We start from the raw sequence: 18,754 nt of genomic DNA on the forward strand, positions 1-18,754 counted from the left end.
GTTCCACTCCTCACCAGCATTATTTCCTTTGATCATTTGAACAGGGCGAGGGAGCACAAAGCACACACAAGCTGCATTCAGTAACAATATTCTTATTTGTCTTATGCATAAAAGGCAGTTGCTCCCTGACAACACAAGGAACTTTGATTGTATTAAAAGGGCAGGGGAGACTAGCCCATAGAAGCGGCATTTAGTCAATTCAGCATCAAATGCTTACTACAAGGCAGTGTTGCTGATGAAATAATGCCAGAGCACACCCTAGTGGACAAAATGCTTACAGCACCTAGTATTCCCAGGCAGTCTCCCATCCAAGTACTAACCAGGCCCAACCCTGCTTCGCTTCCGAGATCAGACGAGATCGGGCGTATCCAGGCTGGTATGGCCGTACGCAAACGACTAACTCTTGGTACACCATATAAAGTCAAAGTGAGTCTGATAAACAGACATTTTCACCAATTAGATAAGCAGCCTGAACTTTGGGTCACTCAGTAAGTGGAAGAAATTACATATACTGTAGCCATCACTTTTTAGCACAGATAGTTGGATGAAATACAAACCAACCTTGCTAACATTTCAAAGCGAGGGCACATATTTCAGCCTTGTGGGAAAAAACGGACAAATACAATGACTTCTGACAAATACATCATTAGCAACAGTTTCCCATGCAGCTATCCTACTAGCCAGAATAAATACACAAAATCTCTGAATGTTGAAAACCTATTGCATTGTTCTGTGTCAAGGAGGAGCGCATGTATGGACAATTTCATATTGTAAGCGCATGGGCGTATGACACATCATGACCATGGGGGTTAGAGCGGCTTCTCAACTATCTCTTGATTGAAGTACCAGCGTGGCATAAATACCATGCTGCATTTCGCAACATGATGTTTCCACAAAATGTCAACAATGTTTGGCTACAAACAAATGTTTCTACCTTTCAATTGGTCCACAAAGTGTCTTTCAAAACTGACTTCAAAGATCTCCATAAGCCCGGGCAATTGGCTCAAGTCATCCTCAAGCTTGGTCATTAAACAAGACATCAGGGGAGAACGCGGACGCAGTCCCCCACTACCATAAATTATGCAATCGAGATTTGCACATTTGGGAAATTCACAGGGGTCAGCATAGCTGGAGTGCAATGGCTAAGCCTCGCCCTGGGTGAACCGCCTTTCTTGATCAGGGTATCTCCCTTGCCAGGTAAGTATGAGTTATAGTCATCGGTGGAGGGCAAGTGTCTCCAGTGCCAACATTTTCGGCTACTGGTAACCACTCTGTGTTCCGATAATATCACATCACATCGACCTGCGTTAAATGCCGTTTAGGAATGCACTTGCAGACAGAGTGGTGAAAAAGTAGTTCATTTTGTTTACTAGATTATATCAGTGAACCACTAGATTCCCATCATGCAACACTGTAGAAAAATCACCAATGACTTTTTAATATCTTAACCTGTCTGATATCACAAATGTATGCGATATGACGAAATAAAATCACATTCAGACACACACACACACATACACACACACACACACACAGACAAATGCATGAAAGCAATTGATTTATTATCAATAACATCTCACATTCTCTTGTACTTTTGATTTACGCCGTAAAAGAAGGGTTGTAATTCCACCATGGAAAACACAGGGCCATCAGACACCAGTCCAGTTCTACTCCTCACCAGCATTATTTCCTTTGATCATTTGAACAGGGCGAGGGAGCACAAAGCACACACAAGCTGCATTCAGTAACAATATTCTTATTTGTCTTATGCATAGAAGGCAGTTGCTCCCTGACAACACAAGGAACTTTGATTGTATTAAAAGGGCAGGGGAGACTAGCCCATAGAAGCGGCATTTAGTCAATTCAGCATCAAATGCTTACTACAAGGCAGTGTTGCTGATGAAATAATGCCAGAGCACACCCTAGTGGACAAAATGCTTACAGTACCTGGTATTCCCAGGCAGTCTCCCATCCAAGTACTAACCAGGCCCTACCCTGCTTAGCTTCCGAGATCAGACGAGATCGGACGTATCCAGGCTGGTATGGCCGTAAGCAAATGACTAACTCTTGGTACACCATATAAAGTCAAAGTGAGTCTGATAAACAGACATTTTCACCAATTAGATAAGCAGCCTGAACTTTGGGTCACTCAGTAAGTGGAAGAAATTACATATACTGTAGCCATCACTTTTTAGCACAGATAGTTGGATGAAATACAAACCAACCTTGCTAACATTTCAAAGCGAGGGCACATATTTCAGCCTTGTGGGAAAAAACGGACAAATACAATGACTTCTGACAAATACATCATTAGCAACAGTTTCCCATGCAGCTATCCTACTAGCCAGAATAAATACACAAAATCTCTGAATGTTGAAAACCTATTGCATTGTTCTGTGTCAAGGAGGAGCGCATGTATGGACAATTTCATATTGTAAGCGCATGGGCGTATGACACATCATGACCATGGGGGATAGAGCGGCTTCTCAACTATCTCTTGATTGAAGTACCAGCGTGGCATAAATACCATGCTGCATTTCGCAACATGATGTTTCCACAAAATGTCAACAATGTTTGGCTACAAACAAATGTTTCTACCTTTCAATTGGTCCACAAAGTGTCTTTCACAACTGACTTCAAAGATCTCCATAAGCACGGGCAATTGGCTCAAGTCATCCTCAAGCAACGGTTTGTCATTAAACAAGACATCAAGGGAGCGCGCGGACGCAGTCCCCCACTACCATAAATTATGCATTCGAGATTTGCACATTTGGGAAATTCACAGGGGTCAGCATAGCTGGCGTCTCGCCCTGGGTGAACCGCCTTTCTTGATCACGGTATCTCCCTTGCCAGGTAAGTATGAGTTATTGTCATCGGTGGAGGGCAAGTGTCTCCAGTGCCAACATTTTCGGCTAATGGTAACCACTTTGTGTTCCGATAATATCACATCACATCGACCTGCGTTAAATGCCGTTTAGGAATGCACTTGCAGACAGAGTGGTGAAAAAGTAGTTCATTTTGTTTACTAGATTATATCAGTGAACCACTAGATTCCCATCATGCAACACTGTAGAAAAATCACCAATGACTTTTTAATATCTTAACCTGTCTGATATCACAAATGTATGCGATATGACGAAATAAAATCACATTCAGACACACACACACACACACACACACACACACAGACAAATGCATGAAAGCAATTGATTTATTATCGATAACATCTCACATTCTCTTGTACTTTTGATTTACGCCGTAAAAGAAGGGTTGTAATTCCACCATGGAAAACACAGGGCCATCAGACACCAGTCCAGTTCCACTCCTCACCAGCATTATTTCCTTTGATCATTTGAACAGGGCGAGGGAGCACAAAGCACACACAAGCTGCATTCAGTAACAATATTCTTATTTGTCTTATGCATAAAAGGCAGTTGCTCCCTGACAACACAAGGAACTTTGATTGTATTAAAAGGGCAGGGGAGACTAGCCCATAGAAGCGGCATTTAGTCAATTCAGCATCAAATGCTTACTACAAGGCAGTGTTGCTGATGAAATAATGCCAGAGCACACCCTAGTGGACAAAATGCTTACAGCACCTGGTATTCCCAGGCAGTCTCCCATCCAAGTACTAACCAGGCCCAACCCTGCTTAGCTTCTGAGATCAGACGAGATCGGGCGTATCTTTTTTTTTTATCTTTTATTATGAAAAAACACATAATATTTACAACATTCAATCAATAATAAAAATGGATAATCAATTCATCCTTTTACAAAATCAAAAAAGAAAGAAAGAAAAATAAAACCTATTAAAAAAACACAATCATCCACCAAAACCAATTAATAATTAAAAACAAGTTTTCCATTCGACTCAATTTCAATAAAAGTGCTCCCCCACACAAACAATTTTTCAAAATTACATCCACCATATTTATATATTACTTCTATATCTTTCTCTAAAATACTTCTAAATAAAACCTCCACACTCACAATTTTCCCTTCATAATGTCCCAAATTCCGTCTTTGTCTTACAGCGTATCTGGCATGACTAAGAACAAAATTCATCAAATTAAAATTAAAAACTTTGCTTTTCCCAGTTAACCCAAAAAGAAACAACCTCCTCCACTCAACCCCATCAACAATCTCTTCTCCCCAATGTTGTACTAAAATCCCCTTTAAAAACTTATGAAACTCTTCTAATCTACTACATTCAACAAAAAAGTGCATAAAATTCTCCACCCCCTTATCACAAATATCACATTCTCTTTTAATATCTCTATTTATTTGATGCAAAACCACATTCGTAAAAATCCTATTATGTTTCAATTTAAAATCATTGTCTTCACATTCTATAGAATTATATTTTACATTTACATTCTTCCATATTGATTTCACATCTATATTTGCAAACACCCTAGACCACACTTTTTCCGAAGCAGGAGTTTTTATCTCTCTTAAAATACATTTTTCATATACCTTTTTAACTTTCAAACCTGACAAATCATACTTCTTCCCATTACTTTCATAATATAAAACCGGTAAACCCCTAGCTCTTGTAGCCACCTCTTTATTTATTAAAACACCCCATTCCACAGGAAGACATCCTAATATTCTCTTATACATGTTCTCCACAGTAGTTCTACTTATTTCATCATTTTCTTCAACCACATTATCAAATATTGCCTGACATGGAAGGAACCCCGGAATGACCTCATATAAGATGTCCCCAACCTGTCTCATCCCAGCCCTCATAAAATATTTACAAAACAACATCTTATTATTATACTGTATCTTGGGATTTAAAAAAATTGGCTGATTTAAAATATTGTCTAAAATGGTACACTCATAATAAATCTTTGGTAAAAACTCCCCCCAAGCCTCAAACACTTCTCTATAAAACAAAGGTATATTACCTAACATTTCCTTTTTCATACACATCAATAAACCATTGTCCCCCATCCTCCCAACCTCCTGCAAATACTCCTTAAAAAATCTTTTCCATCCATAATCTAATTCCCCATATAAATATTTACGTACCATTTTGACTCTAATTGCTGTTTTCCTCACATTTAAATCCACCAACTTCAAGCCCCCCTCCTCATAACCTGCAATCAAAGTTTTAAAAGCTATTTTCACCCCCTTCCCTTCCCATAAAAAATCAACTACAATTTTATTCATTTCAGATAAAACCCATTCTGGCATATCCAAAACATTCATTACATAAATAAAAATTGACATCAACAATGAATTTATGACAATTACTTTCCCTTTTAATTTCAAAGACCTCCCCCTCCACATATTTACCACCTTCCTAACTTTGTTTATAACCCCACTCCATGTCATATCCCTAGCTTCCTGTTCCTTCACCCCTAAAAACACACCTAACACCTTAAAATAATCATTTACCATTTTAAAAGGAAAAATCTCCTCATTATTCTTCCCAACATACATTATTACTGACTTCTCCATATTCACTTTTGCTCCTGAGGCTTTCTCATATACTTTAAAACACTCCATCACCCTTTTAACACTTTCCTCATCTCTAACTGTTATTGTGGTATCGTCTGCATATTGATGAATTAAACTAAAACCTCCTTGCGGAGTCTCTACACAATTTATAAAATGATCTTTTTTAAGGTATGCCGCTAAGGGTTCTACCGATAAAACATACAATAATGCTGATAAAGGGCACCCCTGTCTCACTGATCTCTCAATAATAAAAGAATCTGTTAAAACCCCATTACATTTTACCCTACTTTTTGCCTTTCTATATAATAATTTTATCCATCCTATTATTCTATTTCCAAACCCATATTTTTCCAGTACCCTAAACATAAAATCATGTTCCACCCTGTCAAAAGCTTTATTAAAATCTATACTTAAAACAATTCCCCCTCTCTTATCGCTATTCATTTTATTTATCACATCTCTAAGTGTAATGATGGTATCAGCTATGTCTCTTCCAGGCACACTATAATTTTGTGTAGGTGCTATAATATCATTTAAAACCATCTTCATCCTATTCGCCAATATCTTCGCTAAAATCTTGTAATCTGAGTTTAATAAACTAATTGGCCTATAATTTTCTAATTTCATTTTGCTCCCCTTATTTTTATATAAAACCGATATCAGTCCTGTCACCATGGAGTCTGAAACAGTATTATTATCTTCCATGTATTGATACACTTCTATTAAAATTGGTGCTAAAAAACTTTCATACATTTTGTAAAACTCTGCAATTAGTCCATCTACTCCAGGACTTTTATTTATTTGTAATCCCTTAATTGCATCTTTCACTTCATCCACTGTTATCTTCCTATCACATATTTGCTTATCCTCAACACCAATTTGCACATCCACACTACCTAAAATCTCCTTTACACACTCTTCATCCACCTCCCCTTTCTTAAATAAATCCTTATAAAAATTCTGTACAGTTTCTAATATCTCAACATAATCATTTACCACTTCACCCTTTACATTTTCTATCTCACTAATATATGATTTCGTCTGTTTAGTTTTCTCTAAACCAAGAAAAAAAGATGTACATTTTTCCCCTTCTAAAACATACTTTGCCCTACTTCTAATAGATGCCCCCTTACATTTATCTATTTCACATTTGCTCAATTGTGCCTTTAAATCTAAAAACCTTTCAATATTATAAATAGGATCAATATCACATTTCCTCATTTCTTCATTCAATTTTGCTCTTAAATTATTTTCTTCTCTTGTCATCCTACTCCTCTTCTTCCTTGCATATCTAATACTAAAATCTTTTATTTTTTTCTTAACATTTTCCCACCACTGGCACTTATCATTCCCTTTTTGCTTATCCTCCATTTCATGTTCTATCAAAGATTTAAGTTGTAATCCATATTCCTCATCACCTAGATACCTTGCATTCATACACCACACTCCCCCCCCTTTCCCCTCCCTATCTAACCCCACCGAAAATGTTAACCCAGCATGATCACTAAAAGTTGTAAAAATATACTTAATATCCTTCATAAAATTCCTTAACCCTTCATTTACTAAAACCAGATCTATCCGTGTCTGTTTCAACTCCCCTAAAACCACCTGCCTTCTAGAAAATTCTCTCTTGTTCGGATTCTCATCCCTCCATATATCAATCAAATTGTTTTCCAACATTATCTTCCTTAAAACCCCCCTAGATACGTCACTTCTAAAAATAGCTCCCCTTGCCATATCTAATCTATTCATTTTAACATTAAAATCCCCAACTAAAATACAATTACCCCTGCACCATTTCCCTAATTCTAAAAATAAATCCCTCCGCTCTATCTCATTATTCGGCGCATAAATATTTATAATCCTAAAAACCCTATTCATATATTCAAAATCCAATATTAAAATCCTCCCATTATTATCATTATATATCTTCTTCACATTTTCTACTACATCCTTCCTTAATAAAATTGCAACCCCACTTGAATTCCCTCTGCCATTGTTTACATAAATAAAATCCCTCCATATTTTTTTTACTTCTAAAACACATACATTATCCCAGTGTGTTTCTTGAATACATAAAATATCTGAATTCTTCATTTGTACTATTCTATTAAATTTTCCCATTGTTCTCAAACCATTAGCATTTATCGACATTATATTAACCATTCTAATAAATAATAAAATAATAAAATATAATTCCATTATCCTTTACCTCTTATCCAGTTTCTTTCCTCTTCCACCCTTTCTCTCCCCCTCTTCCCACCGCTTTCCTCTTCCTGTATCCTTCCCTCGTTCTTTCCATCTTTTCCCCATCATCTGTGTCCGATATCTCCTCCAAGTCCATGCTATCCAGCCAACTCCCACTCTTGGCATCCACCTCCGTTGTGCTCCCCATATTCATCTCTGTTTCTGCCACCGTCATCGCTGTGCTCCCCGTGCTCATCTCCGCCTCCGTTATTGTCCTCAAACCCAAAACCCTCTCCATTTCTTCACCCCCCGAGGTACTTGATAGTGCTGTGCTTTCCCCCAAAACCTGTGAGTCCCCCGTGCTTCCCCCCAGTCCACTCCCCCCCTCCTCCTGAAACCTCCCTCTTCTTATTTCCGAGTCCATACTGCTCCCAATTTCATTTATCTTCTGGTCCTTCTTCCTTCTTCCTTCCTCCGTCTCTCCACCTTCCACCACGTCTTCTCCTCCATCTTCTTCTCCTTCTTGCGACAATACTACTGCTTCCTCTAGTATTGTTTGACTCCCCTCTTCAGCCCGATCCTCTCCACAGTTGCACTCCTCCATTCTCTTTCTACATCCACCACAAAAATTCCTTTCCTTCTCTCCATCACATTCTCTCGCATAGTGTCCTTGATTGCCACACTTAAAACACTTAAATTCCGGGCAGTCTTTCACTATGTGCCCAGGTTGAATGCACAACCGACACACTCTGACCTGTTTGTCATGAATGACTCTGAAATATTCCGCTCCTTCCAACGTCTCAATTCTTGTAGAATAAGGTAATGATGTCACTTTTTCTGTAAACTTGACTTTGCAGAAACGTGTCCCATCAACCACCTCCGTTCCTGGCCAAACTCTCCTTCTTATCTCCGAGACGGCCTCCACTCCCCAGCTACTCAGCTTGCCCAGTATCACACCATCTTCTACGTAAACTGGGAGATTCATAAAAGACACCACCAATTCCTTCACATTAATATCTCTCGCCAGAATCTTTGTGTCCTTTATTCTCAATCCATCCATTAACCGTTCTTTTCCTTTTTCATTTCTCATTGTAATTTCGTACTTCTTTTCTCCTTTCATTCGGCATCCCACCACCTCTCCACACACCTCCTTAATTGCTCTTAGTAGTTCCATTGTCGTCACTTTGTCTTCTCCTTCCAACTCAATTGCCACCGTATATTCTTTTCCATATTTCATCTCTTCTTTATCTTCCTTTTTCTTCCGTTGCGCTTTTTCGTTGTCTTTGTCCATTCCGTTTGTCTTTTCCATGTTGTCCGTCATAGCAAAAAATGAATCCAAAAAAAAAATTCTCCCCCAAGCAGAAAAACTGCAAGGGGGAAGACTAACCAAACTTAAAAGTATTCAAATGCAAGAACAAAAAAAATTATATTGCAAAAACCAATTAATTAACAAAAATAGCTCTCGAGCAAACACTCTCCAGCAAACACTTACTCACAGCTCAAACACTCGCACCTGTCGTCACTTCTCCAATCAGGAAATGCGCATTCAGGCTGGTATGGCCGTAAGCAAATGACTAACTCTTGGTACACCATATAAAGTCAAAGCGAGTCTGATAAACAGACATTTTCACCAATTAGATAAGCAGCCTGAACTTTGGGTCACTCAGTAAGTGGAAGAAATTACATATACTGTAGCCATCACTTTTTAGCACAGATAGTTGGATGAAATACAAACCAACCTTGCTAACATTTCAAAGCGAGGGCACATATTTCAGCCTTGTGGGAAAAAACGGACAAATACAATGACTTCTGACAAATACATCATTAGCAACAGTTTCCCATGCAGTTATCCTACTAGCCAGAATAAATACACAAAATCTCTGAATGTTGAAAACCTATTGCATTGTTCTGTGTCAAGGAGGAGCGCATGTATGGACAATTTCATATTGTAAGCGCATGGGCGTATGACACATCATGACCATGGGGGTTAGAGCGGCTTCTCAACTATCTCTTGATTGAAGTACCAGCGTGGCATAAATACCATGCTGCATTTCGCAACATGATGTTTCCACAAAATGTCAACAATGTTTGGCTACAAACAAATGTTTCTACCTTTCAATTGGTCCACAAAGTGTCTTTCACAACTGACTTCAAAGATCTCCATAAGCACGGGCAATTGGCTCAAGTCATCCTCAAGCAACGGTTTGTCATTAAACAAGACATCAGGGGAGAGCGCGGACGCAGTCCCCCACTACCATAAATGCTGCAATCGAGATTTCCACATTTGGGAAATTCACAGGGGTCAGCATAGCTGGCGTGCAATGGCTAAGCCTCGCCCTGGGTGAACCGCCTTTCTTGATCACGGTATCTCCCTTGCCAGGTAAGTATGAGTTATAGTCATCGGTGGAGGGCAAGTGTCTCCAGTGCCAACATTTTCGGCTAATGGTAACCACTTTGTGTTCCGATAATATCACATCACATCGACCTGCGTTAAATGCCGTTTAGGAATGCACTTGCAGACAGAGTGGTGAAAAAGTAGTTCATTTTGTTTACTAGATTATATCAGTGAACCACTAGATTCCCATCATGCAACACTGTAGAAAAATCACCAATGACTTTTTAATATCTTAACCTGTCTGATATCACAAATGTATGCGATATGACGAAATAAAATCACATTCAGACACACACACACACACACACACACACACACACACAGACAAATGCATGAAAGCAATTGATTTATTATCGATAACATCTCACATTCTCTTGTACTTTTGATTTACGCCGTAAAAGAAGGGTTGTAATTCCACCATGGAAAACACAGGGCCATCAGACACCAGTCCAGTTCCACTCCTCACCAGCATTATTTCCTTTGATCATTTGAACAGGGCGAGGGAGCACAAAGCACACACAAGCTGCATTCAGTAACAATATTCTTATTTGTCTTATGCATAAAAGGCAGTTGCTCCCTGACAACACAAGGAACTTTGATTGTATTAAAAGGGCAGGGGAGACTAGCCCATAGAAGCGGCATTTAGTCAATTCAGCATCAAATGCTTACTACAAGGCAGTGTTGCTGATGAAATAATGCCAGAGCACACCCTAGTGGACAAAATGCTTACAGCACCTGGTATTCCCAGGTAGTCTCCCATCCAAGTACTAACCAGGCCCAACCCTGCTTCGCTTCCGAGATCAGACGAGATCGGGCGTATCCAGGCTGGTATGGCCGTAAGCAAATGACTAACTCTTGGTACACCATATAAAGTCAAAGTGAGTCTGATAAACAGACATTTTCACCAATTAGATAAGCAGCCTGAACTTTGGGTCACTCAGTAAGTGGAAGAAATTACATATACTGTAGCCATCACTTTTTAGCACAGATAGTTGGATGAAATACAAACCAACCTTGCTAACATTTCAAAGCGAGGGCACATATTTCAGCCTTGTGGGAAAAAACGGACAAATACAATGACTTCTGACAAATACATCATTAGCAACAGTTTCCCATGCAGCTATCCTACTAGCCAGAATAAATACACAAAATCTCTGAATGTTGAAAACCTATTGCATTGTTCTGTGTCAAGGAGGAGCGCATGTATGGACAATTTCATATTGTAAGCGCATGGGCGTATGACACATCATGACCATGGGGGTTAGAGCGGCTTCTCAACTATCTCTTGATTGAAGTACCAGCGTGGCATAAATACCATGCTGCATTTCGCAACATGATGTTTCCACAAAATGTCAACAATGTTTGGCTACAAACAAATGTTTCTACCTTTCAATTGGTCCACAAAGTGTCTTTCACAACTGACTTCAAAGATCTCCATAAGCACGGGCAATTGGCTCAAGTCATCCTCAAGCAACGGTTTGTCATTAAACAAGACATCAGGGGAGCGCGCAGACGCAGTCCCCCACTACCATAAATTATGCAATCGAGATTTCCACATTTGGGAAATTCACAGGGGTCAGCATAGCTGGCGTGCAATGGCTAAGCCTCGCCCTGGGTGAACCGCTTTTTTTGATCACGGTATCTCCCTTGCCAGGTAAGTATGAGTTATAGTCATCGGTGGAGGGCAAGTGTCTCCAGTGCCAACATTTTCGGCTACTGGTAACCACTTTGTGTTCCGATAATATCACATCACATCGACCTGCGTTAAATGCCGTTTAGGAATGCACTTGCAGACAGAGTGGTGAAAAAGTAGTTCATTTTGTTTACTAGATTATATCAGTGAACCACTAGATTCCCATCATGCAACACTGTAGAAAAATCACCAATGACTTTTTAATATCTTAACCTGTCTGATATCACAAATGTATGCGATATGACGAAATAAAATCACATTCAGACACACACACACACACACACACACACAGACAAATGCATGAAAGCAATTGATTTATTATCGATAACATCTCACATTCTCTTGTACTTTTGATTTACGCCGTAAAAGAAGGGTTGTAATTCCACCATGGAAAACACAGGGCCATCAGACACCAGTCCAGTTCCACTCCTCACTAGCATTATTTCCTTTGATCATTTGAATAGGGCGAGGGAGCACAAAGCACACACAAGCTGCATTCAGTAACAATATTCTTATTTGTCTTATGCATAAAAGGCAGTTGCTCCCTGACAACACAAGGAACTTTGATTGTATTAAAAGGGCAGGGGAGACTAGCCCATAGAAGCGGCATTTAGTCAATTCAGCATCAAATGCTTACTACAAGGCAGTGTTGCTGATGAAATAATGCCAGAGCACACCCTAGTGGACAAAATGCTTACAGCACCTGGTATTCCCAGGCAGTCTCCCATCCAAGTACTAACCAGGCCCAACCCTGCTTAGCTTCTGAGATCAGACGAAATCGGGCGTATCCAGGCTGGTATGGCCGTAAGCAAACGACTAACTCTTGGTACACCATATAAAGTCAAAGTGAGTCTGATAAACAGACATTTTCACCAATTAGATAAGCAGCCTGAACTTTGGGTCACTCAGTAAGTGGAAGAAATTACATATACTGTAGCCATCACTTTTTAGCACAGATAGTTGGATGAAATACAAACCAACCTTGCTAACATTTCAAAGCGAGGGCACATATTTCAGCCTTGTGGGAAAAAACGGACAAATACAATGACTTCTGACAAATACATCATTAGCAACAGTTTCCCATGCAGCTATCCTAATAGCCAGAATAAATACACAAAATCTCTGAATGTTGAAAACCTATTGCATTGTTCTGTGTCAAGGAGGAGCGCATGTATGGACAATTTCATATTGTAAGCGCAAGGGCGTATGACACATCATGACCATGGGGGTTAGAGCGGCTTCTCAACTATCTCTTGATTGAAGTACCAGCGTGGCATAAATACCATGCTGCATTTCGCAACATGATGTTTCCACAAAATGTCAACAATGTTTGGCTACAAACAAATGTTTCTACCTTTCAATTGGTCCACAAAGTGTCTTTCACAACTGACTTCAAAGATCTCCATAAGCACGGGCAATCGGCTCAAGTCATCCTCAAGCTTGCCGCCAAGCAACGGTTTGTCATTAAACAAGACATCAGGGGAGAGCGCGGACGCAGTCCCCCACTACCATAAATGCTGCAATCGAGATTTCCACATTTGGGAAATTCACAGGGGTCAGCATAGCTGGCGTGCAATGGCTAAGCCTCGCCCTGGGTGAACCGCTTTTCTTGATCACGGTATCTCCCTTGCCAGGTAAGTATGAGTTATAGTCATCGGTGGAGGGCAAGTGTCTCCAGTGCCAACATTTTCGGCTACTGGTAACCACTTTGTGTTCCGATAATATCACATCACATCGACCTGCGTTAAATGCCGTTTAGGAATGCACTTGCAGACAGAGTGGTGAAAAAGTAGTTCATTTTGTTTACTAGATTATATCAGTGAACCACTAGATTCCCATCATGCAACACTGTAGAAAAATCACCAATGACTTTTTAATATCTTAACCTGTCTGATATCACAAATGTATGCGATATGACGAAATAAAATCACATTCAGACACACACACACACACACACACACACAGACAAATGCATGAAAGCAATTGATTTATTATCGATAACATCTCACATTCTCTTGTACTTTTGATTTACGCCGTAAAAGAAGGGTTGTAATTCCACCATGGAAAACACAGGGCCATCAGACACCAGTCCAGTTCCACTCCTCACCAGCATTATTTCCTTTGATCATTTGAACAGGGCGAGGGAGCACAAAGCACACACAAGCTGCATTCAGTAACAATATTCTTATTTGTCTTATGCATAAAAGGCAGTTGCTCCCTGACAACACAAGGAACTTTGATTGTATTAAAAGGGCAGGGGAGACTAGCCCATAGAAGCGGCATTTAGTCAATTCAGCATCAAATGCTTACTACAAGGCAGTGTTGCTGATGAAATAATGCCAGAGCACACCCTAGTGGACAAAATGCTTACAGCACCTGGTATTCCCAGGCAGTCTCCCATCCAAGTACTAACCAGGCCCAACCCTGCTTAGCTTCCGAGATCAGACGAGATCGGGCGTATCCAGGCTGGTATGGCCGTAAGCAAATGACTAACTCTTGGTACACCATATAAAGTCAAAGTGAGTCTGATAAACAGACATTTTCACCAATTAGATAAGCAGCCTGAACTTTGGGTCACTCAGTAAGTGGAAGAAATTACATATACTGTAGCCATCACTTTTTAGCACAGATAGTTGGATGAAATACAAACCAACCTTGCTAACATTTCAAAGCGAGGGCACATATTTCAGCCTTGTGGGAAAAAACGGACAAATACAATGACTTCTGACAAATACATCATTAGCAACAGTTTCCCATGCAGCTATCCTACTAGCCAGAATAAATACACAAAATCTCTGAATGTTGAAAACCTATTGCATTGTTCTGTGTCAAGGAGGAGCGCATGTATGGACAATTTCATATTGTAAGCGCATGGGCGTATGACACATCATGACCATGGGGGATAGAGCGGCTTCTCAACTATCTCTTGATTGAAGTACCAGCGTGGCATAAATACCATGCTGCATTTCGCAACATGATGTTTCCACAAAATGTCAACAATGTTTGGCTACAAACAAATGTTTCTACCTTTCAATTGGTCCACAAAGTGTCTTTCACAACTGACTTCAAAGATCTCCATAAGCACGGGCAATCGGCTCAAGTCATCCTCAAGCTTGCCGCCAAGCAACGGTTTGTCATTAAACAAGACATCAGGGGAGAGCGCGGACGCAGTCCCCCACTACCATAAATGATGCAATCGAGATTTCCACATTTGGGAAATTCACAGGGGTCAGCATAGCTGGCGTGCAATGGCTAAGCCTCGCCCTGGGTGAACCGCCTTTCTTGATCACGGTATCTCCCTTGCCAGGTAAGTATGAGTTATAGTCATCGGTGGAGGGCAAGTGTCTCCAGTGCCAACATTTTCGGCTACTGGTAACCACTTTGTGTTCCGATAATATCACATCACATCGACCTGCGTTAAATGCCGTTTAGGAATGCACTTGCAGACAGAGTGGTGAAAAAGTAGTTCATTTTGTTTACTAGATTATATCAGTGAACCACTAGATTCCCATCATGCAACACTGTAGAAAAATCACCAATGACTTTTTAATATCTTAACCTGTCTGATATCACAAATGTATGCGATATGACGAAATAAAATCACATTCAGACACACACACACACACACACACACACACACAGACAAATGCATGAAAGCAATTGATTTATTATCGATAACATCTCACATTCTCTTGTACTTTTGATTTACGCCGTAAAAGAAGGGTTGTAATTCCACCATGGAAAACACAGGGCCATCAGACACCAGTCCAGTTCCACTCCTCACCAGCATTATTTCCTTTGATCATTTGAACAGGGCGAGGGAGCACAAAGCACACACAAGCTGCATTCAGTAACAATATTCTTATTTGTCTTATGCATAAAAGGCAGTTGCTCCCTGACAACACAAGGAACTTTGATTGTATTAAAAGGGCAGGGGAGACTAGCCCATAGAAGTGGCATTTAGTCAATTCAGCATCAGATGCTTACTACAAGGCAGTGTTGCTGATGAAATAATACCAGAGCACACCCTAGTGGAAAAAATGCTTACAGCACCTGGTATTCCCAGGCAGTCTCCCATCCAAGTACTAACCAGGCCCAACCCTGCTTAGCTTCCGAGATCAGACGAGATCGGGCGTATCCAGGTTGGTATGGCCGTAAGCAAATGACTAACTCTTGGTACACCATATAAAGTCAAAGTGAGTCTGATAAACAGACATTTTCACCAATTAGATAAGCAGCCTGAACTTTGGGTCACTCAGTAAGTGGAAGAAATTACATATACTGTAGCCATCACTTTTTAGCACAGATAGTTGGATGAAATACAAACCAACCTTGCTAACATTTCAAAGCGAGGGCACATATTTCAGCCTTGTGGGAAAAAACGGACAAATACAATGACTTCTGACAAATACATCATTAGCAACAGTTTCCCATGCAGCTATCCTACTAGCCAGAATAAATACACAAAATCTCTGAATGTTGAAAACCTATTGCATTGTTCTGTGTCAAGGAGGAGCGCATGTATGGACAATTTCATATTGTAAGCGCAAGGGCGTATGACACATCATGACCATGGGGGTTAGAGCGGCTTCTCAACTATCTCTTGATTGAAGTACCAGCGTGGCATAAATACCATGCTGCATTTCGCAACATGATGTTTCCACAAAATGTCAACAATGTTTGGCTACAAACAAATGTTTCTACCTTTCAATTGGTCCACAAAGTGTCTTTCACAACTGACTTCAAAGATCTCCATAAGCACGGGCAATTGGCTCAAGTCATCCTCAAGCTTGCCGCCAAGCAACGGTTTGTCATTAAACAAGACATCAGGGGAGAGCGCGGACGCAGTCCCCCACTACCATAAATGCTGCAATCGAGATTTCCACATTTGGGAAATTCACAGGGGTCAGCATAGCTGGCGTGCAATGGCTAAGCCTCGCCCTGGGTGAACCGCCTTTCTTGATCACGGTATCTCCCTTGCCAGGTAAGTATGAGTTATAGTCATCGGTGGAGGGCAAGTGTCTCCAGTGCCAACATTTTCGGCTACTGGTAACCACTTTGTGTTCCGATAATATCACATCACATCGACCTGCGTTAAATGCCGTTTAGGAATGCACTTGCAGACAGAGTGGTGAAAAAGTAGTTCATTTTGTTTACTAGATTATATCAGTGAACCACTAGATTCCCATCATGCAACACTGTAGAAAAATCACCAATGACTTTTTAATATCTTAACCTGTCTGATATCACAAATGTATGCGATATGACGAAATAAAATCACATTCAGACACACACACACACACACACACACACACACACAGACAAATGCATGAAAGCAATTGATTTATTATCGATAACATCTCACATTCTCTTGTACTTTTGATTTACGCCGTAAAAGAAGGGTTGTAATTCCACCATGGAAAACACAGGGCCATCAGACACCAGTCCAGTTCCACTCCTCACCAGCATTATTTCCTTTGATCATTTGAACAGGGCGAGGGAGCACAAAGCACACACAAGCTGCATTCAGTAACAATATTCTTATTTGTCTTATGCATAAAAGGCAGTTGCTCCCTGACAACACAAGGAACTTTGATTGTATTAAAAGGGCAGGGGAGACTAGCCCATAGAAGTGGCATTTAGTCAATTCAGCATCAGATGCTTACTACAAGGCAGTGTTGCTGATGAAATAATACCAGAGCACACCCTAGTGGAAAAAATGCTTACAGCACCTGGTATTCCCAGGCAGTCTCCCATCCAAGTACTAACCAGGCCCAACCCTGCTTAGCTTCCGAGATCAGACGAGATCGGGCGTATCCAGGTTGGTATGGCCGTAAGCAAATGACTAACTCTTGGTACACCATATAAAGTCAAAGTGAGTCTGATAAACAGACATTTTCACCAATTAGATAAGCAGCCTGAACTTTGGGTCACTCAGTAAGTGGAAGAAATTACATATACTGTAGCCATCACTTTTTAGCACAGATAGTTGGATGAAATACAAACCAACCTTGCTAACATTTCAAAGCGAGGGCACATATTTCAGCCTTGTGGGAAAAAACGGACAAATACAATGACTTCTGACAAATACATCATTAGCAACAGTTTCCCATGCAGCTATCCTACTAGCCAGAATAAATACACAAAATCTCTGAATGTTGAAAACCTATTGCATTGTTCTGTGTCAAGGAGGAGCGCATGTATGGACAATTTCATATTGTAAGCGCAAGGGCGTATGACACATCATGACCATGGGGGTTAGAGCGGCTTCTCAACTATCTCTTGATTGAAGTACCAGCGTGGCATAAATACCATGCTGCATTTCGCAACATGATGTTTCCACAAAATGTCAACAATGTTTGGCTACAAACAAATGTTTCTACCTTTCAATTGGTCCACAAAGTGTCTTTCACAACTGACTTCAAAGATCTCCATAAGCACGGGCAATTGGCTCAAGTCATCCTCAAGCAACGGTTTGTCATTAAACAAGACATCAGGGGAGAGCGCGGACGCAGTCCCCCACTACCATAAATGCTGCAATCGAGATTTCCACATTTGGGAAATTCACAGGGGTCAGCATAGCTGGCGTGCAATGGCTAAGCCTCGCCCTGGGTGAACCGCCTTTCTTGATCACGGTATCTCCCTTGCCAGGTAAGTATGAGTTATAGTCATCGGTGGAGGGCAAGTGTCTCCAGTGCCAACATTTTCGGCTACTGGTAACCACTTTGTGTTCCGATAATATCACATCACATCGACCTGCGTTAAATGCCGTTTAGGAATGCACTTGCAGACAGAGTGGTGAAAAAGTAGTTCATTTTGTTTACTAGATTATATCAGTGAACCACTAGATTCCCATCATGCAACACTGTAGAAAAATCACCAATGACTTTTTAATATCTTAACCTGTCTGATATCACAAATGTATGCGATATGACGAAATAAAATCACATTCAGACACACACACACACACACACACACACACACAGACAAATGCATGAAAGCAATTGATT

General features: G+C 40.4%; 14 non-coding genes and 1 pseudogene across 14 annotated transcripts; all 15 read right to left on the reverse strand.

The window, feature by feature from the left end:
• Positions 1 to 271: 271 nt before the first annotated feature.
• Positions 272 to 390, reverse strand: LOC129861578 (5S ribosomal RNA). Its single transcript, XR_008760649.1, has one exon. It is a non-coding gene; the product is annotated as a 5S ribosomal RNA (ribosomal RNA).
• A 650-nt stretch (positions 391 to 1,040) lies between these two features.
• On the reverse strand, positions 1,041 to 1,205 carry LOC129861538 (U1 spliceosomal RNA). Its single transcript, XR_008760616.1, has one exon. It is a non-coding gene; the product is annotated as a U1 spliceosomal RNA (small nuclear RNA).
• A 730-nt stretch (positions 1,206 to 1,935) lies between these two features.
• On the reverse strand, positions 1,936 to 2,054 carry LOC129861573 (5S ribosomal RNA). Its single transcript, XR_008760644.1, has one exon. It is a non-coding gene; the product is annotated as a 5S ribosomal RNA (ribosomal RNA).
• Positions 2,055 to 2,709: 655 nt separating this feature from the next.
• Positions 2,710 to 2,861, reverse strand: LOC129861540 (U1 spliceosomal RNA; annotated as a pseudogene).
• Positions 2,862 to 9,879: 7,018 nt separating this feature from the next.
• LOC129861529 (U1 spliceosomal RNA) lies at positions 9,880 to 10,044 on the reverse strand. The gene has a single exon (XR_008760608.1). It is a non-coding gene; the product is annotated as a U1 spliceosomal RNA (small nuclear RNA).
• Positions 10,045 to 10,774: 730 nt separating this feature from the next.
• Positions 10,775 to 10,893, reverse strand: LOC129861561 (5S ribosomal RNA). The gene has a single exon (XR_008760633.1). It is a non-coding gene; the product is annotated as a 5S ribosomal RNA (ribosomal RNA).
• A 655-nt stretch (positions 10,894 to 11,548) lies between these two features.
• On the reverse strand, positions 11,549 to 11,713 carry LOC129861585 (U1 spliceosomal RNA). Its single transcript, XR_008760653.1, has one exon. It is a non-coding gene; the product is annotated as a U1 spliceosomal RNA (small nuclear RNA).
• A 722-nt stretch (positions 11,714 to 12,435) lies between these two features.
• Positions 12,436 to 12,554, reverse strand: LOC129861577 (5S ribosomal RNA). The gene has a single exon (XR_008760648.1). It is a non-coding gene; the product is annotated as a 5S ribosomal RNA (ribosomal RNA).
• A 667-nt stretch (positions 12,555 to 13,221) lies between these two features.
• On the reverse strand, positions 13,222 to 13,386 carry LOC129861532 (U1 spliceosomal RNA). The gene has a single exon (XR_008760611.1). It is a non-coding gene; the product is annotated as a U1 spliceosomal RNA (small nuclear RNA).
• Positions 13,387 to 14,108: 722 nt separating this feature from the next.
• Positions 14,109 to 14,227, reverse strand: LOC129861582 (5S ribosomal RNA). The gene has a single exon (XR_008760650.1). It is a non-coding gene; the product is annotated as a 5S ribosomal RNA (ribosomal RNA).
• A 667-nt stretch (positions 14,228 to 14,894) lies between these two features.
• On the reverse strand, positions 14,895 to 15,059 carry LOC129861593 (U1 spliceosomal RNA). Its single transcript, XR_008760660.1, has one exon. It is a non-coding gene; the product is annotated as a U1 spliceosomal RNA (small nuclear RNA).
• Positions 15,060 to 15,785: 726 nt separating this feature from the next.
• On the reverse strand, positions 15,786 to 15,904 carry LOC129861516 (5S ribosomal RNA). Its single transcript, XR_008760596.1, has one exon. It is a non-coding gene; the product is annotated as a 5S ribosomal RNA (ribosomal RNA).
• Positions 15,905 to 16,571: 667 nt separating this feature from the next.
• Positions 16,572 to 16,736, reverse strand: LOC129861530 (U1 spliceosomal RNA). Its single transcript, XR_008760609.1, has one exon. It is a non-coding gene; the product is annotated as a U1 spliceosomal RNA (small nuclear RNA).
• A 728-nt stretch (positions 16,737 to 17,464) lies between these two features.
• LOC129861563 (5S ribosomal RNA) lies at positions 17,465 to 17,583 on the reverse strand. The gene has a single exon (XR_008760635.1). It is a non-coding gene; the product is annotated as a 5S ribosomal RNA (ribosomal RNA).
• Positions 17,584 to 18,238: 655 nt separating this feature from the next.
• LOC129861531 (U1 spliceosomal RNA) lies at positions 18,239 to 18,403 on the reverse strand. The gene has a single exon (XR_008760610.1). It is a non-coding gene; the product is annotated as a U1 spliceosomal RNA (small nuclear RNA).
• Between the last annotated feature and the right edge of the window lie 351 nt (positions 18,404 to 18,754).

This window comes from Salvelinus fontinalis, chromosome 8 (assembly GCF_029448725.1).
Source record: "Salvelinus fontinalis isolate EN_2023a chromosome 8, ASM2944872v1, whole genome shotgun sequence".
NCBI classification, from domain to species: domain Eukaryota; kingdom Metazoa; phylum Chordata; class Actinopteri; order Salmoniformes; family Salmonidae; genus Salvelinus; species Salvelinus fontinalis.